This window comes from Alligator mississippiensis, chromosome 3 (genome assembly GCF_030867095.1).
Source record: "Alligator mississippiensis isolate rAllMis1 chromosome 3, rAllMis1, whole genome shotgun sequence".
Taxonomy (NCBI): Eukaryota; Metazoa; Chordata; order Crocodylia; family Alligatoridae; genus Alligator; species Alligator mississippiensis.
This window is the reverse complement of record NC_081826.1, coordinates 155,980,324-156,006,729: the sequence shown is the minus strand read 5'-3', so window position 1 is coordinate 156,006,729 and position 26,406 is coordinate 155,980,324. Positions and strand designations below refer to the sequence as shown.

General features: G+C 42.5%; 1 protein-coding gene across 3 annotated transcripts in view; it reads left to right on the top strand.

Annotated features, from left to right (window-relative positions):
• KCMF1 (potassium channel modulatory factor 1) overlaps positions 1-26,406 on the top strand; it is a 64,903-nt gene that overhangs the window by 6,540 nt on the left and 31,957 nt on the right. The window contains exon 2 of one of the 3 annotated variants that reach the window (XM_059724571.1): positions 16,994-17,063. The exons of the other annotated variants lie outside the window; for them this stretch is intronic. The gene's annotated coding sequence lies outside the window, so the exon portion shown is untranslated. The remainder of the gene's footprint in view (positions 1-16,993; positions 17,064-26,406) is intronic. 3 annotated transcript variants of the gene reach the window in all.

The following is a 26,406-nucleotide window of genomic DNA, read 5'->3' as shown; positions in this document are numbered from 1 at the left end:
TGTACAGAAATCAGGAGACATGCAGAGAGTGAGACATGGCATGGCAGAGAAGAAAGGATGTGTGGTTAAAGCAGTGGAGTGTTACTGTATGGAGTTGGAGGTTATTCTTGTTTCTGTCATGCAGTTCACATGGGATGCTGGGCAAGTCACTTCAGTCAGACTTTGCTAGAGGGCCACTAGGTATGTTCCTTATTTTAGGTGCCCTAATTAAGATTCTCAGTGTGAGCTTTCACCATTGGAAATGAAGTCACTGGATGCTGAATTTGAAATAGATAAACTGCTATAAAATGCTAGGGAACAAGGAAAATGTGGCCCCCAAGGAGTCTCAGATTGGGCAGTGAAAATAAGTGGATGCTTTTGGCCTCTTTGCATATAAGTCTCAATCTATTAAAGGGAAGAATAATGCTACTTTGCCTCAAAGTCGTGTAAAAAAATTAATAGGTTATGAAGCTTTCAGGTACTAAAATAATAAGCATCACGGAGAAGGTTCTGAGGAAATTAATGTATCCTTGTGCAGAGTTTAGCTCCAGACACAGACCAATAAGGATAAGCAGAATATTTAGCATCATCTATGATGTGCACTGAATAAGGCAGTTGCTTCTATTTGATTTTCTTTTAATGGCGAATTATAGCCTAGATCATAAGTTTGCATATGGGGGCTGCTACATCTGTTTTAAAGGTGGATCAGACAATTCGTTTTCCCTAGTTTTTTTCTTAAAAATCAATGTACCACTTTAAAACAACACGTAACATGTAAAACTTTCAAACAAAGTGCAGTCTCAGGCAGGCAACTAACATACAAAATTCAGTGAAACTAGGCAGGGAAAATGGAATTCTAATGGAGGTGAACCATAGCTATAAACACCACTGCCAGCTGCCCTTATAATACTGCCATTATATGAATCGGTGGCAGCCTCATTTGAAGTACTGTGTGCAGTTTGATCACCTCACCACAAAAAGGATGCTGCAGAATTCAAGAAGAGTGATGAGAGGGATTAAGGGCATGAAAACCTTTTCTATGAAGAAATGTTGAAAAGCTTGAGATAATTCACCTTTTTCTAAAGTAAAAACAGAGAATATGAAAATAGTGAATGGTCTAGGGAAGATTAGGAGCTTCTCTTCTCCCCATTTCATAACACTACTGGAAGACTGTCAATGAAGTTAAAAGGCAGTAAGTTCAAACCAGATAAAAATACTTTCACATAGTATAACCAGACTGTATGTTTTGCCCCAGAAAGTCATTAAGGCCCAACATTTAGTAAGTTTCCAAAAAAGGGATTAAACATTATATACAAATGATAGTTTGCAGAGGGATCTTAAACCTCCTATTGAGATCTTAAGTCAGTCTCTCACATTTTGGGACTTAAAATAAGACCTAATTTAGCAGCAGTTCACTGTATATCTGTCTCCTGTGAGGTTTCTCAGTCTTCCTCTGAAGAATGAGACCCGTCACTGTTGGAGATGAGATACCTGGTTAGGTGGAACTTGGTCTCATCCAGGATGGCAATTCCTGTGTTACTTTGTGAACATGGACCTTACTTGTATTAATCAGAGTGCCTTTGTTAGTTACAAGTGGGATTATTGTAATGCATTTTGACACAACAGAAGAAACCCTCTTTGACAGTTCAGTGGATGGAGAGCGTGATCCCTGTTCAATAATATCATTGGCACCTTTATTTCTAGGTGCAAATCCAGGTTTTGGTTTTGAATGGTTTTATAAAGCTTTAAGCAGTTTGGTTTCTAGTTATCTGTTTCCTGAGCTGATTTCAGAAAGTTACAATATTCAGTGTAATGACCACTAACTTTAATTGTTACGACATTATCAGAGTAGTACCCTCAACTTAAATGTTTACATTAACAGCATAATTTATTTAAACACTCATCTCTAGATTTCAAAATTGCTTTTCAGAAGTGATTGCATGCTGTTGTCTGCAGTTTACAGTGCATATGTGTTTGTGCTCAAGAGTGAACCCAAATTTGTTAGGTCCTTTAGGCTTTGCTAAACCTGTCTTGTCTATTCCCAAGCTTTTTCTGAGGAGGGAGGTTGAATGCCTCTTAGGAAGAGATTTTGATTTGGTACACAGCATCTTTTTGGTTTGGGATTTTTGAACTTTCATATATTTTTTTCAATATATGTATTTTAAGGTTGAAATTGTGTTTAGAGTATGTCTTTGCTGGGCATATTCTATAATCTGCCTGTTCTCATCTCAAAATAGTAGATTTTTGCAGCGTTGTTCATTTTACTGGGATTTTTTTTTACGACATTTGTAACTTTTCCCATCAAAACTGCTTTGTTTAAAATGTTCAAGGAGCCTTCAGACAATCTCCTTCCCCCAAAACATGTTACTCCCAATTCTTGAGCACATCTGGACAGTTGTATAATCCTTATTTACAGTATAATCAGATAAAACAGACCCCAAGGATGGGAGAAAGGAAGCATTACCCCAAGGATGGGAGAAAGGAAGCATCTCCTTTGTACTGACAGGGAACTGAGGTGAGTCACATTGTGCCTCAGGTCACACAAAGGGCATATGTGGCAAAGCTGGGAACTGAACACATATTTCAAGACCCATTGTAGTGCCATATAATCAGAAGCCTATCTTTTCAGTACTTCATGATTTGTCAAGGATTTTAAACATATATCTTTTCTAGTTTCACTTTGAGATGCTACTTATACAAATTGGCATTGCTGTTTAAGTTTTTAATTTAATTTTAGTATTAATCCAAAGCTTCACATTTTGATCAAAATTTAGTGTGTTATAAAACACTGTATTTGATTTGGATCTCCTCACATTGTCCTCAACCAAAGGCATCTAGAGAAGGGTATTAAAAAGAGAGAGGGGCCATGTTTCACTTAATACGTTTCTCAGCAAGAGTACCGTACCAGTAGCAAAGTATGGGGCGATACTTGAAAAGCCTGGGTTGTAACTCCTTTTTTTTCTTACCTCAGGTCAGATTTGGTCTTCCCCCCATCGCTTCTGCCATTTCCTGATGCCTGAATTGTCTTTTTGGGAGGCAGTGTTTCTTGTCTTGACTGACAAGAGGTGCTGTCTCTGGTAGGATGAAATCTCTTCTTTCTTTTCCTCCCTTCTTGTCTTGGCCTCTTCTTGCTCTTTTCCCCTCTTCCTACCCTGCAATTCCTCCTTGTCGTTATCCTTTCCTTCCTTCCTTCCTTCCTTCCTTCCTTCCTTCCTTCCTTCCTTCCTCTTCTCTCCCAAACAAGCTCTTCCAGGGTGCTATTTTCAGAGAAGTCTAGGAAAGTAAGGCACTTGGGTCCCATTGAAATTCAATGGAATTTGCATGCTGAACTTTGTTAAGCCTGTATGAAAAATTCACCCCTAATACTGGCTGGTAGCACAAGTCCTACCTGGCCCAAATTAGAAAATCACTGTTTCTAAAATGTTTTTTAATAATGGCTTCTCCTGACCCAACATGTAACATAGGTTGGGTACTAGCATAGACTAGAGCAGGGGTCGGCAATGTTTTTGGAAAGAGTGCCGAAAGTACTTGCAACCTCAAATTGTAAGATGTTGGTGTGCTGGGGCGGACAGCGGGGGAGCTGCAAGAGGCCTAATACTTGTTGTGGCAGCGCAGCAAAGAAGTTGTTTTGGTGGAAACAGTATTTGTATTTGCTGGCTATGCTTATGATACTTAAAAAAAAGAAGAAAAGCTCTTTCTGGGTCCAGTATCTTTCCATCATAATTGAAGCAAAGACTACAGGAAGCCCTAGCACAGACAAGGCTTCAGCAGTCAGATCTGAGTTGGGTTTTTTTGGTGGTGGAGAAGGGGTTCCTACTGTGTTAGTAAAACCTGCTGCAAATTAGAGCCTGCCTCTGCTGGATCTTTCACTATTTTGCCTCCACCTCAATGGAACTAGTATTAGAATCTCTCAGAATTTTTTTGGTAAACATTCCCAGTGTAGATAAGGCTGTTGAAACTCAGCCTAATCCAAACAGTATTTGGCATCTGTGTTTTACTGGAGTACTTTTTTGTGCAGAATGTGTAGTGCTTTACCAGTGTGCTGAAATATCAAGTCATCCTTAAAATGTAAGACATGTATGGTTTATAGTAGACCAAGGGTTGGAAACCTGGTCAGGCTGCAGGCCAGATTGACCCAGTTCGTTTCAAAGGCAAACTAGTGCATGTAAGGTGTGTGCTAGGACTCCGCAGCTGCACAGGGAAAGCACCCACCACCACTGCATTTCCCTGTGGCATGGGAAGAATGTCTATGACTGGCACTTGTTCCAGTAGCAGCAGGGGAGAGCGACTACTTCTGAAGCCTCCCACCACTGCAGGGAAAATTAATGGTGGCATTTGGGTCCTAGCATTAGCCCATTGTGCATACTCCTGCCTCTGACCCAAAATGGGTTAATCCAGCTGCTGAAGTGCCACATCCATGAGCTGGATTAGATAGCTCCACAGGTGAGATCCAGCCTGTGGGCTATAGATTGCTGACCCCTGGTTTAGATAAATCTTTTTAAGGGGTACCTTGACACCAGGAGTTCACCAGAATAGCTCCACAGATGGTAGCATTGGTGGACTGAGTACTGTAGACTGGGCATAGGTGTCTTACCTTTAATAATGTGTTAGATTCCTTTTCTACTAGTATAGGCAGGGACAGTGAATGATGGTGTGGTGGTTTCCACATGTCATGCAGTTCCTTTTTCTAATCTACCATAGCAAAATTAGGATAGACATGGGAATAAATATGCAGAGAAATTTGGGAAAAAGTTTTAAAGAATTGTTAGAGAATTCAAGACAAAACTTGAAGGATGATGTTGGAGGTTTACAGAAGTAAATATCCAGAGGTCCATAAAACATCCTCAGTTATGACTTAACATTTTTATAAATGTATGAGACTATATGTAACATGCTCCAGATGATCCTGACTGCCTGTTTTACTACTGTTGTGTGAAATGTCCCTTTAAGATGGAACTACCAATGATGGGTGTAAGTTGTTACCTAAAACCTTATGCACCGAGTTTGCTTATGTATAATCTATCGCATCTGCTGTGAATCATAACTATCTTTTTTTAAGCTTGTTGTTGTACTTGTAGGTACTTAATTAGATCCGTGACCCATTTATCAGGTTCAGCTGTAGGCTAGATGGTCCCTGGCTTCAGGTCACTGTCCAGGATTTTGTGTATTTTTCTGCACTCTGCTTCTAATTCTTCAGTATCCTTAACTTTTGAAAAACCTAAGGGTGAAAACCTATCTTCATTACTTGATGGAAGGTTGTACAGCATGCTTTTCCATGTCTCTTGGTAAGAGGGTGGCAAATTTACCAAACAATTATGGCACTTCCTGTCATATATGCTATCTTTCTACATCCTAGAGGCCTTGTGAGATATGGACAGAAAAAGGCTGCTTGGAGTCTTGTTATAGGAGAGTACAGTTTGGCAGTGGATGCCCTTGGAGCAGTTTATGAATGACTGACTCTCATTCAGGCCAGAGGTGATAGGCATGGCTGTAAGAGTGCCACTCATGCGTTCTTCCAGATAGTCGTCATCATCAGGAATTTTTTCAGAAGTAGAAGGATCTGTCTTTTGAGAGGCATGGTCTGCCAACCAGGAGACTGCTGACACAAAAGAGAAACTGACATTCATCAGAATAGGTGCTTGGTCCTTGATTATTTGAAGCTGGCTACAATACAAGAAAAAGGCTATCTGTCCAGCTTCTAGGTATAGAATGCAGTTACTGAATACATCAGGGGTTCTCTTTTTACTGTAGACCTAACACTGCCTTGCTCCCAATATCTGTCCGAGAAATACGGACAATTCAAGCAGTGCATTTGGATCTCTGGTTCAGGATTTAATCTGTATCAATAGCTCTGATCTGATGAGATTTTTTTTTTTTAGAGCCTCGTACCAAAACCTTACCAGTATCACTCCTCTCTTACTACTGTATCCTTTCCTTTTAGAAATTATATTTCTCAGACTCGAGATATCTGGCAAACCACTAATTAAGATCAAGGAATGTTGCATAATATTTGAAACAGTTTTGTTCAATTGCATGCTAAACGTCTTTTGGTATCCACTTTTCTCTTCTATCCCATCCCATGGGTCTTTCTCACAATATAATGCTCTCAGAGAGACAATTTTTTCCCCTCAACAAAGCAGCTAAGTAGGATTACAAGTACTCCTAACTTAATGTTGTCCCAGTTAACCTTGTTGTGTTATTATATTGCTGATTTAGTAGAGAACATACTTGTTCAAAGTTGCGCAATGTTTGGTTATAATGTTTGGCCACTGCCTGCTAGGAGGTAAGTACTGTGATTCACTGAACATCGTTTCACTTAGCCACATTTTTCAAGAACATAACTATGACATTAAGCAAAGGAGTAGCTGTACTTCACAGTGCTTTAAAACCTTACTAGTTTCTAGGATACCACTTGACTTTTCCTTCATAGCACTGAACGTTTGAGGATTTTGGCTCTTTAAAAGAGGGATAGACCTTCTCAGCCACCTCCTTTTTTTCCCATTTAACTTGCAAGCCCCAAAAGATTTACTAGAGTTGTGAGGAAGATGTCAAAACATGGATACACTGAGACAATTCTTTTGAAGAGCCAAATAGATACTTGCTGTCAAATCAGAAATTAGAAGTATGGAAAGGTAAAAATGATGAGTGTGAGCAGTGCTGTTTGGGAACCTTTTGTTACTCTAAAACATGCTTTATTGTACAACATCAGAGCTGCTGCTGCTGCTTCAGAGCCTGTTTTACTTTCTACCCTGGGTTTTTTTCCACACAATATAATGCAGGATTATAACCATTCAGGTAATCTCTTGGCACTGCCAGGAAGCTGGTATGAGCTACTTACTGCTGCCTTGCTCCGCAGGGAAACATTAGCAGTACAAAATTATAGAAAATTAGGGTTAGAAGGGACCTCAGGAGGTCATCTAATCCAACGCCCTCCTCAAAGCAGGACCATTCCCAACTAGATCATTCCAGCCAGGGTTTTGTTGAGTCAGGCCATAAAAACCTCCCAGGATGGAAATTCCACCATCTCTCTGGTGCTCCAGTGCTTCACCACCCTCCTAGTGAGAGAATTTTTCCTAATATCCAACCTAAACTACCCTTGTTACAACTTGAGACCATTGTTCCTTGTTCTGTCATCTGTGACCACCGAGCACATCTATATGTGACACTACATACCCATAGCAATGTGCTATAGCGACGTACTGTCAGCAGGGAAAAACTATGGCACCAGAACTATGTCATGGTAGCAACGCGCACCCTCATAGTGCATTGCTATGGCGATGTAGTGTCTAAAGTAACCGTGTGCTGCTGGCACAGTGCAGTATGGGCTGTTACTGTGCTGTCATTTAGGAAGTACTGAGTGACAGCACAGTGACAACAGCGCTGTAGGGGCACACGTAGACATGCCCACTGAGAAGAGTCTACCTCTATCCTCTTTGGAACCCCCCTTGGGGTTAAAGGCTGCTATCAGATCTCCCCCTCAGTCTACTTTTTTCCAGATTAAATAAACCCAGTTCCTTCGGCCTCTCTTCATAAATCATGTGCCTCAGCCCCTGAACCATTTTCGTTGCTTTCCGCTGGACTCTGTCCAACTTGTCTACATCCTTTCTATAGTGAGGGGCCCAAAACTGGACACAAGACTCCAGATGTGGTCTCACCAATAATCACTTCCCTCAATCTGTTGTCAGCACTCCTACTAATACAGCCCAGTATGCTGTTAGCCTTCTTGGCAACAAGGGCACACTGACTCATATCCATCCATATGCTGACTAATATCCATCGTGTTCACTGTAACCTCCAAGTTATTTTCTGCAGAGCTGTGGCCCAACCGGTCAGCCCCCAGCCTGTACTGGTGTATAGGATTGTTCCATCTTAAACGCAGGACTTTGCACTTGTTCTTGATGAACCTCATAAGATTTCTTTTAGCCCAATCCTCCAATTTGTCTAGGTCACTCTGAATCCTAGCCCTCTCCCCCAGCATATCTGCCACAGTCCCTCAGCTTGGTGTCATCCTCAAACTTGTTGAGCATGCAAACCATCCCATCTTCCAGGTTAGTTAACAAAGTTATTGAACAAAACTGGCCCCAGGACTGACTCCTGGGGCACTCTGTTCCTAGACATCAAGCCATTGATTACTACCTGTTGAGATCGACAATCCAGCCAGCTTTCTATCCACCTTACAGTCCATTCATCCATCCCATACTTCCTCAAGTTGCTTGCAAGTACGTTGTGGAAGACCCATAGCAAAAGCCTTGCTAAAGTCAAGGTATGTTATGTCCACTGCTTTCCCCACATCCGCAGAGCCAGTTATCTCATCGTAGAAGGCAGTCAGGTTGGTCAGGCATGACTTGTCCTTGGTGAATCCATACTGACTGTTCCTAATCACCTTCTCCTCCTCCAGGTGCTTATAAAGGGCTTCTTTGAGGACCTGCTCCATGATTTTTCTGGGGACTGAGGTGAGGTTGAGTGATCTGTAGTTCCCTGGATCCTCTTCCTTCTTCCCTTTCTTGAAGATGGTCACTGTATTTGCCATTTTCCAATTGTCAGGGACCTCCCCGATTGCCACAAGTTTTCAAAGATAATAGCCAGCGGCTCTGCAATCACATCAGCCATCTCCCTCAGCACACTCGGATACCATGCATCTGGCCCCACGGACTTGTACATGTCCAGCTTTTCTAAATAGTCCCTAACCTGTTCTTTCACCACTGAGGGCTGCTCCCCTTCTCCCCAAACTGTGTTGCCTGGTGCAGCAGTATAATAACGTGAATGGCTGATCTGGCACATGCACAGAGGAGAGAAATTACCATTACCTGCAGACATCAGTTCCTTGGAATGCCTGCTGGTACACAAAAGCTTGACAGCAGACTAAAGTCTGTGGTGAATGGCAGACTTATGTAATGTTACACTGCGATGTGTATTCTGTGGCAGCTAACAAGAACATGAAAGATCCATTGTTGTAAGTAGCATGACTGTATGGAGGGATGGGCACTTATTTGGGGGCCACATAGGGGGTTGGCATGAGCTGAGTCTGCACCCCCTCGCCCCCCACCCCCACTGCAATGACTCACCAAAACTCCTTATGTGGGATGGGGCCAGGGGTGGGTAGGGAGTGGTGTTCAGGAGCCAGACAGGCAGATAAAGCTGGGATGGCAGGGCCATCGGGTTTTTCTACGTACCTCGAGGTGCCAGGCATGGCTCTTGAATTCTGAGATGGTGGGGCAGATGAGGTGGACATGGAAGTGGAGCAGTAGTACTTCCGTTCCACTTCTGGGTGCGCCACAGAGTGGTTTAACAAAGATAAGTGCCATGTGTTGAAGCTAGGGAGGAAGAATCATCAACACTCCTAAAGCCTGGGAGGTACCACTCTAAGTAACACAACTGTGGAAAGGGATCTCAGAGTCGTAGTCGACTCCAAAATGAACATGAGGCACCAATGTGATGAGGTAATAAGTAAAGTAACAGCACTCTTTCTTCCATAAGTAGATGCATCACAAAGAGGTCTAGGAAGGTGATACTTCCCCTCTACGTGGCATTGGTCAGGCCACAGCTGGAGTACTATGTCCAGTTTTGGATGCCACATTTCAGGAGGGATGTAGATAACCTGGAAAGGGTTTGGAGGAGGGCCACCCGTCTGGTTAAAGACCTACAGAAAAAACCCTACGAGGACCGATTGAAGGACCTGAATCTCTTCAGCCTCCACAAGAGAAGGATGAGAGGTGGTCTTGTGGTTGTCTACAAACTCATCGGGGGGGGGACAACAGCAGGAAATAGGGAATACGATGTTTACCACGGCACCCATCAGGGTAACTAGAAACATTGACCACAAACTGAAGGAGAGCAAATTTAGAGTGGACATCAGGAAAACATTCTTGACAGTAAGGGTTGCCAAAATATGGAATACGCTTCCAAGGGAGGTGGTGCTGTCCCTTTCCTTGGAGGTATTTAAAAGGAGATTGGACAGACACCTGGCTGGGTCATCTGACCCTAGCACTCTTTCCTGCCCAGGCCAGAGGGTAGGACTCTGATCTAATAGGTCCCTTCCCACCCTAAAATCTATGAACTCCCCCACCCCCTGGCTCAGCGCCTGGTGCCTCCTGGGCCTGGGGGAGCATCAGGGTCCCACCGCAGCTGATCACTGAGCCAGCGGGCCCCGGGGGGAGGGGAGGGCATGTGCGCTTGGTGATTGACCTGAAAGTGGACCGGAAGTAGTTCTAGTCCACTTCCAAGTCTGCTGCCCAGCATGCGGTGGACCCCCTCCTGTGCTCCTGTGGGACACTTCATCCACCCCAGCATCGCAGCGTTCACAAGCCATACCTGGTGCCTTGAGGTATGTAGAAAAAACATGAAATTGTCTATGGCCAAATTGCTGATTCTCTGAATCATAATCAGATCTTCAGTTTCAGATTTGGCTGAATTGGAGCAGTGATCTGAATTGGCGAATCAAATCACTGTCCCCTGAATCCGGCCAAATCCGAATCGAATACTGCCCGCTTTGCCCATCCCTACTTTTTAATGAGTTATTGTCAAGTGATTCAATGGATCCCTGCAGTCACGTGCTGTAGTTGAGGCATCCCTGGACTAACACGGCTTTCTGCATTGCTGAGGAGTCTGCAAAAGGTGTAATAAAACAGTAGGAAGAGCGGAGCTATACAGGTGCACATTCCCAAAGGAAGCCAGAAGGAATTGAGATTCAACACACACGATCTTGAGGCTGCTTAGAAATGGAAAGTTCTAATTACCAGAAATCCAGTTTGACATTTCCACATGTTTGTGAGGAAACTCTTCTCCTCAAAAGTCCTTTGCAATGTAGTGAACTCAGTCTGCACTTTCAGCTGGACACAGTCTGTTGGAATTAGACTGCAGAGCTGCAGCAGTCCAGTGGAGGGAGCCTGAGGAAGTCCGAGTTAGTTATGTTACAGTATAAGTATGTTTTTCAGCCTGGGCTGCAATAAGCAGCTGCTCTCTTGTCCTGTCCACAGTCCCACAACAGACTTGCAAACTGTATGTTTTACCCAGAATGCACCTTCACTAACTTTGTGTTACCTTTTGCATCACACTGTCTCCTCAGTCTTCTGCAGTCTGGCTCCCATAGCTTCTCTAGCCCTCCAGCATGCTTTGTAGTCTTTTAGCAGCCTCTGTTTTTGCAGCCTCTCTAGCCCTGTATTGCAAGCTTAGACACTTTCCTTGGCCAGACTGCAACTGACTTTTGGTTTGTTCCCTCTTTGTAACTGTTACAGTAGTCCTTTGTGGGGAGGAGAAAGAGGTCAAGCAGGTGTGCCCATAGCTTAAAGAGCTACCTCTCAGGGTTGTTCCACATCATAATAAAGAGGAAATAAGACCTACTGTGTGTGTGTACATACCAGATGTATAATATTTTATTTATATAAAATAAACAATCAAGAAACATAAAATAATGCTCTACAATGCCCCCTTTTCCCACAGGATGTTTCTGGCTACCCTTTACCTTTTCCTCTTACACTTCTGCACCTTCAGTACCATGATTGTTTTTACATCCTTCTCACCACTATCTAGGTTCTTGCATCTAAACTTCTGTTTACCCCCTGTGTTCAATATATGCATTGACATACTACACCTGTAACCAGCGAGTCACAAATCGTTCTTTTGAAACAGCTACCGTAATATCTTCCCCCTTACCTTCCTTATATATATCAGAGATGTGTGCCTTTCCTGCACTGTGTTGATACAGTCCTGAGATCACAATATTTTTATATCTTAATCTCTCTACAAGCAGTCTGAATCTTTCACCACTCTTTGTTCAGTTGTAAGCCAGTGTTCTTCTAACTGTGTGCATCTATACATGCGCTTTACTACACAGTAGACTAATTAGCTCTGTAGTAAAGTGTCTTCATGTAAGTGTGCGGTGGTATTAGGGTGTGGTAAACTAACAAACTCTGCCACAAAATAGTACTGCTGTATCTTATGGCAAAGTATTTAACTGCACTGAAATACATGTGTAGACACTGACTAAATTGTGCCCAGTTAGCCTAGCCAGTTGTGGCCTGCTCCACCTCAACTTGCATTGCTGCTGTCTTGGGCACACATGTAGACGCTGCGCCCAGGAGCAGCTTACTCTGGCCTGAACTGCTCCAGAGTTTATTGCTTTGCATGTGTAGATGCATCCACTCTATCATTTCTAAAGACCACTATAACTATCTTACTTTGCCATCCAGTGCGAGTCTGAGGTCTGCAATGCTATATGCATCTCTCCATCCTGTTTGTTGAGTAGCAGACCAGAATAGTTAATTTTTTTTTAGGTTATTGGGGGGAGCTGTGGTGGCAGTAGAGTGGCTGTAATTGTACTCCGTTTTGCACATGATGGGCAATAGAAAAACTTAAAAATTTGAAAAATGTGATTCTGCATCCCAGTAGTTGGCAAGGTAGTTAAATCTGAAGGTCTAGATTTAAATTTTTCTTTTGAAAATGTCATGTTTTAACTTTTCACTTCCTACCTTTCAAATTTTTTTTGAATACTTTTCTTCCCCCTCAGTTGTTTTGATGATTCTTGTCTGGCAATAAATTGTATGTACACAATTCAGTCATTTTTCATATGGCTAAAACATGATATCAGGCTTTTTTCCTTTGCAGCTCACTCTAGCTTCAGGGGGGATGTGGACAGCATTGTGAGGGTCCAAAGGAGGGCCACCCTCGTGATCCAGGAACGGCAGGGCAGACCCTACGAAGAGAGGCTACAGGACCTTAACCTATTCAGCCTTCGGAAGAGAAGGCTGAGGGGGGACCTGGTGGCAGTCTATAATATAAACTCACTAGGGGAGACCAGCAGGGTTTGGGAGAGACCTTGTTCCCCCGAGCATCCCCCCGGGGTAACAAGGAATAACAGCCACAAGTTGTTATAGAGTAGGTTTAGACTAGACATCCAAAGGCACTACTTCATAGTCAGGGCGGCTCGGATCTGGAAGCAACTTCCAAGGGAAGTGGTGATGGCTCCTACCCTGGGGGTCTTTAAGAGGAGGCTTGACATCTACCTGGCTGGGGTCATTTGAGCCTGGTATTCTCTCCTGCCCAGGGCAGGGGGTCGGACTAGATCTATAAGGTCCCTTCCGACCCTACTTCTATGAATCTAGTGGGTCAAAACAAGGACTGAGTTATTCTTAGATCCTGATGTTAGCTTTGCCACTGCCTTTCTTTGTGATCATAAGCAAGCCACTTAATCTTTCTATGGCTCAGTTTCCTTGGTTGTAAAGTAGAGACAGTAATCCTTGTCTGTTTTTACTGAAGTGCTTTGAGTTATGTATGGATGAAAAATATCCCACATACCAAAATAATAGTACAACATAAAAGTTTATCAATAGTTCCAGTCGCAACAAAGAAATTATTAGTAGCTTGCCATGGGGTGTTGTAAATCTCCTTCATTGCAACAGTGCTAGTGTTTAAAGGGGGATTTTCACCTAAAACTTTACCCAAAAAAGGGAGGGCAAGGAGGCATGAAATTTACCAAAAAAATTCACAGAATTCAGAGAATAGTGGTGGGGGGTAGGGAAACTATTATTCCGATTTGAGAGGGGAAAACTTTTAAAAATCTTAATGTCTATTTTTTCAAATTTAATAGAATAGCTTGTTTTTTTTCAATGAACTAATCAGTTGATCATTAACACACTGAACCATATGTTTAAATATTCCTCTAAAGCTGGAAAATTCAACCTATCTCCACCTGTGACTCCAAAGTTGGACACTATTGCTTTCTGTGACTTGCAATGAGTGCTACAAATATTTTCAGCTGCTTGTTTGTAATATGTGACTGAATATATGTCTAGAATTGCAGTGGATGAGAAACAGAAAGTTTGTTGGTTTTGTGGGCAGGATTGTGTGGGTTTTGTCTGCCTGGCTTGTCCAGTTGTTTTTATTATATTTAAGCAGTATCTTCATTAAAGTTTTGTGGGCAGCAAAAGATTGAGAGTCTAGGCAGGAAGAGAAATGATACTTTTTTTTTTTGCCCTGGTTTTACTTTTGAATGTTAATGACTTATACAAAGGACAGTGTCTTTTTAAAGAGAATATTTTGCCCATGAACTCAGCAATCAGCGTAAAGACTTATTTTGGAGATGCTGCCCCAAAATTGAAAAATGATCCTCTAAACTACTGTTTCTTAACCTGTGGGTTGCAACCCAAAAGTGGGTCTCAAAAATATATGAAAGGGTCATGAATAAACTTCAAAAATGGATCCACAAACTTTAAAAATTGATTCTCCTTTAAAGGAGAAAATCACAGGAAAATGTAGCTTTTCCCTTGCAGGCAGGCAGAGTTCCAGCCTGCAAGGGGCTGCTTGGGGCCTCCCATGCCCCACACTGTAGGGACCTGAGAGTCAAGACTGGTCATTGAAGTTTACAAATGGGTTCTTGTACAAAAAAGGTTGAGAACCACTGCTCTAAACAGCAGATATCAGTCATATCCAAGCTGTTAAGGTAGAAGAAACTTTCTGTGGATGAGCTACATGCTTTTCCAGTTCTTTAGGAATAAAAAAAAATGATTAATTTCCCTACAGTTTTGACATCTGATAATTTGGATTTTGAGGAGATGTAACAATGTAGCTAACAAATTTATGTTTTGGCTGTTTTGTGTAAAATGACCCAGGATTGTCTGACAATGATAAATTTGAGTTTTCTTTTTTTCTTCCAGTTGCCTTGCTTCACCAACACATTTTTTCCCTGTACTTTCATTAGATTAGAAAATTGATATCATACTGCTTTTGCTGTAGTTCTGGCTTTACTTGCAAGGGATGTGTTTTATCATATACATATTTTTAAAATAATCTTTAGCAAAATTCCCATGCTAATTGAGCCAGACAAGCTAATTATAATGGAAAAATAATAACCCAGAATAAAGTTTCATACATTGTAAAACATAGATGATTGATGGTTTGCGGAGCAGTTAGTGGTATATGGAGAGCTATTTTATCATTGCTGTTAGGTCTTTTCCTTGTTTCCAGCTACATGTCCAGGCCCTTCACAGTGAAGAATAGAAGGTAGGATGAGGAAAAGGGAGGAGGGCTAATTTAGCTGCTTCTGTTTAGCTTCTGTTTTATATATGGGTAGGAAATACCTGCCCTCTGGTAATAAAGTCATGGGGAGACCAACAGTGTTATGGCCACCAGCAAGAGAGGATGTTCAGAAAGTAAGGGAACAAGGTGCACATGTATGTCTGCCCACACTGAGGAGCAGGTGGCTGGGAAACTGGGAGAAAATCGAACCAAGCGGCAGGGTAATGTGCTTCATGTGTGAGGGAAATACAGGGAAAGAGGAATAGACTTAGTGAAATGACTGACAAAAAGTAGCCACAAACTCCCTAAGAAAGGACAGTGCTTGTCTGACAGAAAATAATACACAATTTCCTAAACTTAACTTAAATTTATGTCTTGTCCATATCTCAAAGCCATGTAGGGCTCTGATTCTGCACCATTAAATGGAGACTGTTAGGTCTGTGTGAAATGGCTGTGTTTTGATTTGGTTTCAGATTTGGCCGTTTCAGAGGACAGTGATTTGTTTTGGTGTTTCGGATCACTGTCCTTTTTCGTTTTGGCTGAATCTGTTTCAGAGATTTGGCTCCATCAAATCTCCTCCACATCTGTTTCGAATAGGCTGCAAACTTTGCACAGTCTTACTGCCCAGCTGGGTAGGACCAGGGGCTTGGGGCCCCAGCGGGCAACAGGATGAGGTGGTGCGTGGCTTGTCCGGGGGAGGGGGAGGGCCGTTGCCTTCCTTGCAGGCAAGGAGACCCCCACACGGATCTCTGCCCCACAACTTGGCCTGATAGGGATCAGGGAAGCAGCGCAGAGCTGTGAGCAAGCCTGCTGGTCGCTGTTGCGCAACTTGGCTCCGCAGGGAGCAGAGATCTGTGCTGGGGGTCTCCTCAGCGCCGCTGCCCGCCCTGCACTGCCCCAGCGATGTGGGGCTTCTCAGGGCTGGCAGCAGTGGCAAAGAGGTCCTGGTACAGATCTCTGCTCCCTGCAGAGTCAGATTGTGTGGCAGGGACCAGCACTGCCCTGCTACGCAGCCTGGCTCCACAGGGAGCAGAGATCCTGTTGGGATCTCCTCGCCACTGCTGCTTGCCCTGTGCTGCCCTGGATCTTTGTTTCCTGTGGAGCCAGGTTGTGTGGCAGGGACCAGCGCTGCTCTGCCACGCAATCTGGCTCTGCAGGGAGCAGAGATCCACAACGGGGTCTCCTTGCTGCCGCTGCCTGTCCCGTGCAGCCCCAGGTCACTGGGGCAGTGCGGGGTGGGCAACGTGGGGCAGGCAGTGGTGGTGTGGAGACCCCCGGCACAGATCTCTGCTCCCTGTGGAGCAGTTGCACGACAGGGCAGCAGCATACAGCCGTTTCCCTGCAAGCCCGGCTCTGAAACTCCGAAATTTGCCATTACATTTCTGAAACGTTTTGGATGCTTCATTTCATTTTGGAGATGTTTCGGAGCCTTCCATTTTGATTCTGATTTGGTGTTTCAGGTGCCGAAATGGCCCGAAACACCTCCGAAATGAAATGGCTGCTGAAATTTTACACAGACCTAGAAACTGTTATTGACTGGGTTTAGAGTCCTGCCCTACAGTCTATTGTATTATTTTTCTACCTTTTATTTACAGCTCCTCCCAAGTCAGCATTTCTGCTAATAGAATTCACGTGCTATTTATCCCACTCCAGATTAACAAAGATGTTTAACAAGACCGTACCTAATGCCAACCAGTTCTTGTGTTGCCACATTAAAATTCTTTTCACAGCCTGATACAATAAGTTTCCATTTATAAACACTCTGCTTACAGAACTTCATTGAGCTTTCCATTTGCAATCCTGTTCAAAGGCCAAGTTCATTTGAATGAATTGCCAGAACATTTTTGAGACAGTGTCAGATTCTTCACTAAAAAGCTAAATATGTTTGATCAAGTGTGTTCATTGTCCACTAAGTCTGTTATTTTGTTCGAAGACGTTATTAGTAGGGTGCACCGACAGAGATTTTTGGGGCCGTTACTGATAGCTGATTTTTTTTTTTAAGGAGGCATATTGGCCAATACCAATCTGATTTCCAATACCAGCCCAGCTGGTTGGAGAGCTGTGTGGAGCTGGTAAGTCTATTGTGGTGGAAGCTGAGGGGAGAGGGAAGGGGATTGGAGCAGATCAAGGCCCCTGTGGTGAGGGAGGGGTGGGGCAGGGGCTGGGGTAAGCACTGCCCAGCTGGGTCAGGGCTGTGGCTCATCTGGGAGTGCCAGCTCCCGCCACTGCATGCCACTCATCCGGGACCCACTCATCCAGTGGCTTCTTCCTCTCATCCTGGAGGGCATGCAGTGGGGGAGAAGGGGCGCCCAGATCTGGATGTGGTGGGCCGGGAAGAGCCCTGCACAACCCCAGCCACCCCGCCCCATGCAGATCCAGGGGCACACCCTGCCATGCCATCCCGGAGGAGCAGCAGGTGGGGGCAGGCAGACAAGCAGTGGGCAGCAGCTGGAGCCACTCACTCCCACCCCCCCCCCCCCCAGTACCCCTGGACGAGCTGTGGCTCCATCCTGTGTCCACCCCACCCTGGCTGGGCAGTGCTTGCCCAATCCTACTCCTCCATCATCATGGCAGGGTTGATCTGCACCCCCATTCATGACCCTTCCATTCCCCTTCTGTCACACCAGAGTTACCAGCTGCACGCAGCTCTTCAAGCTGCTAGGCTGTGCTCCTCGCTGCCTATGTGTTGTGCTGCAGCTGCATGCATTCATGGGTATTTACCAGCCAAATTATCAGCTGCATGAGGCCAATTTCCCATGCGATCAATTTTCTTTATATGGGTGCCGATCTGATATGGGAGTGATGTATCAGTGCACCTCTAGTTATTAGGCTTGTCTGGCAAAATCTCTGCTTATAAATCAGTGCTGCTTATTGCTCCTGCTTTGTTTTCTCTTAGATATTTAGATAAGTTAAATGTCACATTTGCATCTTTGAGGGTGTTGATATTTTTCCTTGGAGGTTCAGTGGTAGGAGTATGGGCCTGGTGAAGTCTATAATGGTGTTAGTAGAAGTATTTAATAGTTGTTGCCCAGTTTTATCTTTGAAACGGTCAGTGTTTTGTATTCTCTGTACTGTGGTCAGCCCCATTATTAAGTACAGTAAAAGCCCTGTAATCTGGCACAAGTGGGGAATGGGGGGGTGCTGAATATCTAAATATTCTGGTTACCTGAGGCTGGTGGTTTTCAGCTGGACGCAGAGGGGAGGTTGGCGGTGGCCAGACAGTGAGCAGAGGCCACCATGTGCAAGCTTTCCCTCCCATCTCCCTGCGTCCAGCCAACTGGAAATTCCAGTTAATAGAGTATTTTGGGTAGTGGAAAGCTGGATAACACCATATTTCTTAAAGCAGGGTTTCCAAAACCTTGTAGGTTTACTCCCCACCAAAGGAAAGCCAGGCACTCTTGCCCCCTGCACTTCAGATGCTACTGCTTATTCTCTCACCTTACAGTGAGAGAAAAAATGGTGGCTGCTGAACCAGGCTGGATAGTTGTCAACTGCTGCTATGGTTTGCTTGTGTCCCTTTCAGAGGTGTATCTCACAGTTTGGGAAACACTGACTTTCATCCAAAACTTTATTTTGGGCCATCAGTCCTTCTGGTCAGTATGTATTTCTTTGATAATGTAACTAGGAACAACACCGCCTTTCATTTCTTTTTTTCTTGTAATGTGTAAAATGCATAGACAGGGTATCATTTATGTTTGCTTTTATAAGAGCTTTGGGAGTAAAATAAATGAGTTTTCCCTGATGTGAATTATATGGTTATATATTTTTGCCCCTGTCTTTTTCCCCCTTCCAATACAAAATTGGATTAAAAATACTCCTAAATAGAACAGGAGGGAGTCTTGTTTGAAAAATGTATTTAAAATGCCATACTGCCTTTTGCAGCTGTTTTTCCATCCTATTCAGATGAGTAGCTTGAATGATATTGCCCAGGATTATTTTAGGTGTGCATAAATTCTCAGCTTCTCTATAGCTGCTCACTGAACTATCTGTTTTTGGCAGGAGGGTGTGGTTTTTTGTCTGTTTCCTCTTCAAAATGGATAAAGGCTTTTTTTTCTCTCTACTAGAGCTGAATCCAGAGGTATTAGATTTCACTTGTCAGGAAATGTAGTTGTGTAGGATCATAGGCCACAGAATTACCCTTGAACAGATGCTGCATAAGAAGCATTTTATCTTTGTATTTATCTATCCACTTGATTTATGTGCTGCCCTTTCCAATAAGGCTCGGGATGGCTTACAGTAAGAGAAATGGAATATTTTTATTTTAGAATCCGAAAGTTCCCAATTTGATAGAGTTTAATAAAAACGATGTTTTCAGAAGTTCCTGCCATCTTACGTTTTACAGGGTTTTTGGGAGGCCTACTAGAGAAATCTGCTGGATGATCAGAGTTGTGCAGGACCAAGTGTTGCATATTAAGAGCTGAAAGCTTCTGAAGATTTGGCTATGAATGAATAGCAAGGAAGCAATTGCTCTCTTTCCTGGTATGCCATAAGGAATTATAAATTAAATACAAAATTAGACTTGGGTAGTGCATGCAGTCACCTGAATTCAGTTGGAGGTAAACAGATAAAAAGTTAACTACTAAACTTTCTTCTCTAGAAGTTTCATGTCATGTCTCAGTAGTTTGGTTCTTGTGTCAATGAGCTGTACAATGTCGGCAATTTAGCACCTTTGTGTCTTGATAGGTGCTTACTGAACTGAAATAAACTCTGTGATATTTTTATATCTTTTTAAAATGCCATTTGTGTCAAACATTACAACAGTAATTGTACACTCTCTCTCCTAGTAATCTATAGTACGTCATCCAGCCTGGAGTTCCTGCTTGGTAATAGCAATAAAACATCATCCTCAATTGACAGACTGTTCATAATTGAGAAGCTAGTGACATTGTGTCATTTTTGCCTCAGGAGCTATTTTAAAAAACCAAAATAATGCATAGCAGTACCTCAGTGATTTTCATTAATGCTTGTGGAAGAGTTTGGATTATTCTCTAGCATGTTACAGAGGTGGCTTTTAGTGCTCATGAAGTTATGCCCATAGCTAGTCAATCTGGGATGTCCTGTAATGTGCAAAACTTGTGCGTAGGTTGTCTAAAGAAAGCAAGACTGTTTTGAGATTCTGATATTAAAGGTACCAAAGAAATATGAAGAATTATATGCTTTTAATATTGCTTTGTTATTACCAAACTCTCTTGGTTGCTGTTGTGGACAAAAAGGCTATTTGAGTTTTCCTGCAACTTTAACAGAGCTTCAGAAATTAAAAAAAAAAAAAAGAAAAAAAAGAAAAACATAAACCTTCAGAGAGATTGTGTAATTGTGGGGGTGCGCCAATTAAGATTCTTTGGGCCGATACCAACGGCCAATTATTAACGAGCCATATCAGCCAATACTGATCTGATTGCCGATATGTAGCCCAGCAGCTTGGAGAGCTGGTAAGTCTGCTGAGGGGAGGGGAGAAACATGTCGGGGTGGGGCAGATTGAGGCCCCCATGATGACTGGGAGGAGTGGGGCTGGGACTGGAGCAGCAGCAGGTGCTGCCTAGTCGGGGCAGGATTGAGCCACAAGCAGTTCATCTTGGGGAGGGGGGGGGTGGCTCCTGCTGCTGCACCCCCCCCCCCCCGGGGAGGTCTGGAGGGTACATGCCCCCCTGTATCTGTGCATGGGGTGAGGTCAGGCTATGGCTGGGGGTAGTGCCGGGCTCTTTGTGGTGGGGGGGCTGGGCCGTGGCTGAGCTTGAGAGGGGTGCTATGGGATGGGCTACAGCCATCCCAGAATTCTCTAGCCCTCCCATAGCCCCCTCTCCCAGCACTGCCACCTGCCCCAAGCACAGCCCCCAGGCAGGAAAAGCCTGGAGCTGCCCCCGGCATCAGCCCGCAGTGGTAGCCTGCCTTCACCCCACACACAGATCTGGGGAGCACATGCCTGGCTGCCCCAGGGCAGGGGGTGCAGCGGCAGGACCTCCCTCCTTCCCCCGCACTACCTGGATGAGCTGCTCGCAGCTCAGTCCTGCACCCTGCCCCACCCTGGCTGGGCAGTGCCTGCCCATGTCCCAGCCCCACTTTCTCCCTCACCATGGGTGTATTGATTTGTCTCCCCTCCACTCCCCATGCCCCTTCCAGCCAACAGACTTACCAAGAGACACTTCTCTCCAAGCTGCTGGGCTACACTCTTGGCCACATGCATGTTGCAGCTGTGCCCACACGTGTGGCATTTATCAGCAACATTATTGGCCACATTAGCCATTAAATGCCGATTGCCAATAATGTCAATTTTTTTTTATCGGTGCTGATACAATATCGACCAGTGTATCTGTGCACCTCTAGTGTAATTGTATTTAATGGATAATATTTTCAGTATTCAACCATTTATAGTCCAGTCTGACCTGTAAGACAATATATTACTGGAAAAATATGTTGAGAGATGGAGAGAGAGATTCATATAATAGCATATTAAAATATATATTATATATATTACATATATGTTTTTGTTTTCATTTTTGGCCAGTCTTAGTAGTTACATCGTCAGTCAACTTCTATTTAATTGTACACAAAAAATGTTAAAATGACTTTAACCTGAATATTAAGTATTGAGGTATTAAGTTAGTTTGTGTCATTTAAATTTGTTCCCTTTTATGTATTCTTTAGATTAGCCTTCAATTATGTGGTCACATACCATTTTCCTCCATAGGGCGCGCTCTCATTTAGTGCACAGAATGGACCACGCTCTTGAGGTGAGTCATGGTTGTTTAGTAAAGGAGTCTTTAGGGTCCCTGTATCTTTTGTTGGAGCAAGAACCAGACCAGAGGGATGGAAGGACAAACTGGGACAAAACAGACTGAGACTTGGTTTGGGGAGACAGGAGGAGGGAGCCTAGGACTGGAAGTAAAAGGAAGGATATGGAAGTGGAGGGGGTCGGCCCGGGGGGGTGTATGAAGTTGGTTGAAGTTGTTTGACGAGCATCCTGTAGGGCAGCGGTTCCCAAACTGTAGGTTGCAACACCAAATGGGATCGCAACATCAGTGGGTGGGGTCACGGGTGTGAGGGGTTGTGGGTTGGGAGTGAAGGGCCAGGCTGAGAAAATGAGGTCATGCTAAGGAAAAGTTTGGGAAGCACTGCCATCGGACCTCTTTGGCAGAGGCAAGGATTCAGGCTAGCTCTGCAGATAGCCTTTAACTGGCTCTGTGGAATATGTAGAGCATCCTCAGTCAGTTTGTTGGGAATGATATATATGAACAGGCTGATCAGCACTGAAAGAAACTTGGGAAAACTCATTGTGCTTGAAAGCACTGAAGAGGTTAACAGCAAAGATCTAAGAAGTTTCTGCCAAGCAAGTGTAAATAGAACTTTTTTTCAAAGTCTTATGATTTGGCCAATTTTGGTTGGCTTCTCACAGAAACAGCAAAAAGCAAATCTTTGAAACAAAGCCAACCTCTAGTGAATTTCAGTTTCTTGCTCTAAAGTACGTATAAGGATACTAAAGCACTGAAAGGTTGCCGCAACCTTTTTTTTCAGATTGCACACTGACCTGTTTGTTCCTCAGCTTCAGCCTCTGAAACAACCGCACCATTTGGTCTGAAATTAAAAAACAAAACAAAAGATGAAACAAAACCCACAACCAGAAGGAGGCACTTGGTGAAGTAAATTTAAATTCAAATGGTCCATGCTTGTCATAGTTATAAGCAATTAGAATCAGCATTTTATAATGGGAAGCATTAGGCAACCTTAGTAACATACAGTATTTCCAACCCTGCTTGTAATATTCTCTGGAATGTAATAATTAAAAACAGTCCATAGACTGCATTTTTCCTTTGATAGCTTAGAAGCAGGGCAGCCTGGCTTTATTTTACCTTAATTTGCATCCTTATGGTGATATTTTATTTGGAGCAAGCCTAAGGAGGTAGGTGGCTCTCTCCCACTGAAATTTAGTGAGATTTATTTAATTAATTCCCTTAGGTTTTTGAAACTTTCAGTCTTAGCTCTTTGGCTGAGTTGGGCAAACTAGTCCAGTACAGCATGTGAAGAGCTGTGATAACTGGGCATTTCCCTTCTGGAGAGGGGAATATCGAAAAACTTCATATTCTTTTTACATGCATGTAAAATTAGATGACAAGGGATCACTTAGACTGAGTCATCACAATCAAAGGAAGAGGTTAAACTTGTGCTTGACTTCTGGCTCAGAAGACTAGATTTTGGAGCATTAAAAAATTAAGGGGCTTTATTTTGTCTCCATGGCTTCTGTCTAGAAGCATTGTGTTGTTTCTGTTTACAGTCTGATCTTTCCTTTTTCTTTATACCTGAGAGTTAAATTTGTTTTTTAGTGAATTCAGGAAACTGATGCTTGAACACGTTTTAAAAGTTCACTAGATTTCCTTTCCTTTAAAGTGAAATGTGCCATTCTTTCTTTGACAAGTCAAACAAAATACAGAGCCTTCCTGTGCTTTAACCTATTTAGAGTATTTAATAGAAAAAGCTAGTTCTGCTAGTGTGAGGAGACTTGCTTCCAAATTGGCTAAGATTTCCTTTAAGTAAACTATTTTGCCTTTTCAGTGTTACCCCAGATCACATGATAGGTCTGATGAGGTTTGCCTACATTAACTGAGTACGGGATGAGCGAGGTTACTTTTGTCTGGAGAAGATAATTTGTTTTTTTTCACATAGTGTCAAGGGGCATATCATTGTTTCACACACTAGCAGTTTCTGTGTATGCAGGTTGTCCACTATTCTCAAAAGTTTGGGTTATTCTACTAGATCTGTAGCACCCTCAGAAGCTTGTCTTTGTAAAAATATTTGAATCACAAATTTGTAAGGCAAGTACATGTTATCCAAACCATACCTCTGTCCAGCCCCCTCTCTTGAAATCAGATCAGATGCTCATTTCAGTCTTTCCAAATATATACTGCTTGGCTGTCCTCTGATGGGGATTCCTTAACACTAGTTAATTCCTATCAGAAAGAATTCTAGAACAAAGGGAGTAAACTCACTTTCTAACTTACTTGGTTGTAAGGAGAAGCATCAACAGTAATAAATATGGAAATAGTTTTTAAAATCTTTTCATGCTGTACATGCTTACTCTAAATTGTCTTTCTCTAAAATATTTTGTGTGTCGTCTTGCGTAGTCTTGAAGCATGATAAGGTGAAAAATAGCTTGAAGGCACTTCAAGAGGTCACCAAAGCACAAACATCTATATCTTAACCATTCTCAACAGTAACAGTAATTTAATTTCCTCCTCACAATTTCTAATGATGGAGATTCCATGACTTCTCTAGGTAACCTAGTGCAGTGCTTAATTACCCTCATAAGTCAGAAAGGTTTTTCCTAATACGCAGCTTACATTTTCCTTGTTGCAGTTTAAGTCCATCACTACTTTTCCTGCCCCATGTTGAAGGAGAGAACGATTTTGCAACCCTGGAACTCTGAAAGCGTGTTCTCTTCTTTTATCCAAATCAATGATGCATCTATCTTCTTGATGCATGTCAAGGAAAAAAATCTTTAGGAATGCTGTTTAATCATTTAGAAGTAGGATGAACCATAGCTACCTTAAAGCTTTTAGCACAATGCTACCCTCTAGTGGAACAGCCTTGGGAAAAAAATGACTTGGTCCTATTTCCTTTGGGTTCTCAGCAGCAGTTGGGCATGGTAAACCAGAGGGTAAAGACAAGTACAAATAGATTAGAGGAAATTCTAATGCAAGAAACAACAACATGAAGTTGAGCTGAGGCTTCTAGAAAATTAGGTTAAAAGAGCTTAGCATTTAGAATAAGAAAATAGTTTTGATTAATTGCTTTTCTTTACATAAGCAGTACATTATTATAGCTAATAGAATAACTGTGGTTGGGGTATGCTCAAAGTGGGGCTATAAATCTAATGGGAATGTAATTATTTGATTGGACGTATTATGAGGGTATGTTTGGAGTTTTATCAGTAATTAAATAGGACATTAATTAGAATTAAAAATAGCTGAAAATATAATTTTAAATTAAAATTTGTAGTTTACAGTTTTCCTTATTGGTATCACACAATTCTTCTTTTCAGCAGTATTATGGGAACTCTATGGAAGAGACTAGAGGACAATTCTCAGTGAAATTTTATATTAACATTCCCCCCAATATAATGTTTCATAAATGACTTACATTTGCATCAGCTATTTACATAGCTCCAACAGGAGTAAATCAGAAATCATGACTAGAACCTGCAGATCCTTGACATGCCTGGTCCACCTGTTATTTCATACTCTTCTTTAAGGGATTTTTCATATTCACATCTTCTCTAAATGTTTGATCAGTGTACACATGTTTTAATTCAGAATTGCATTTGGAGGATAGGTAATGTACCTTGCAGTTTGCAGCATTTGAAATATATGGATGAAACAGTTGGACTCTTGAGAGCAGACTGACAAACCTGCTGTTCTCACCTCTATCATGTTTTTTGTTAGGAATTTTGAGGTATGAAAGTCTTAAGGTACTGTTCATGTCAATGGCTGGTGAAAAATCTAGTAACATATTTCAGGGATTAAAAATGAAATTGAAAAATTAAAGTCATGGGGACACCTAGGATTTTGATCTCTAAAAGTTGGCAATTTTTTTAAAGATTCTTGGGATGAAGGGGGTGAGAGCTGTGGCAAGAGAAGTGTATGTATTGGGAGGGTGGAGTAGTTTGCTGTCATGTTCAAGCATTTTTGGGTAGCTGAGATCTTGGGCAAATGTGTGGTAAGTTTGACAGAAAAAGAGAATAATCAGAGATGAATTCTAGGGAGAAGATTTTTAAATGGAAGCATAAAAGGAAAAAAGAGTGGAATGAGTCCCTGGTGATGATCAGAGAGAAGAAATCTCTCATTGGATGTTTAAGGAAAAGGAGAGGGTGGAATGAGACTATTGTAGTGATTTGGCCAAATAAACTTTTTGGAAGGTGGGCTCAGTATTTACTAATGTGGTTTTATATAAAGCTGGCTAGCTTACCTTCTTTCATTCTTCACTGTGTTGAACTTGCTAGAGGACAGTTTATCTTTCTTACTGTACAAAATGTTTGGTTCTGATCAATCCTGCCAGGAGGTGATTAGTGTTTAGACTGTGTAAGTATATCTGACTTCATATATTTAAAGTTGAAGGTTGTGGTAGGAAGCAAGTAATCAAGTGGATGGGAGTAAAGAAAACAAATAACTGGCAAATCAGTGTGTATACACTGTCAGAAGTTATGTAGTAATATCTACAGCGTTCGTGCATATCTCAACATGCAAAAAATAAGTTGTTTCACATTCTTCAAGAGCAAATATGCTAATAATTGAAATTTTCACTATTGAAATGAAAGATGAGAACATTGAGACATTGTTCATCATTACCAAAATGTAACTAGGGCAGTTTTTAGATGCTGTTCCAGGACATGACCAATTTAAAAAAATGATCTCAGCTCCTTAATCTGGA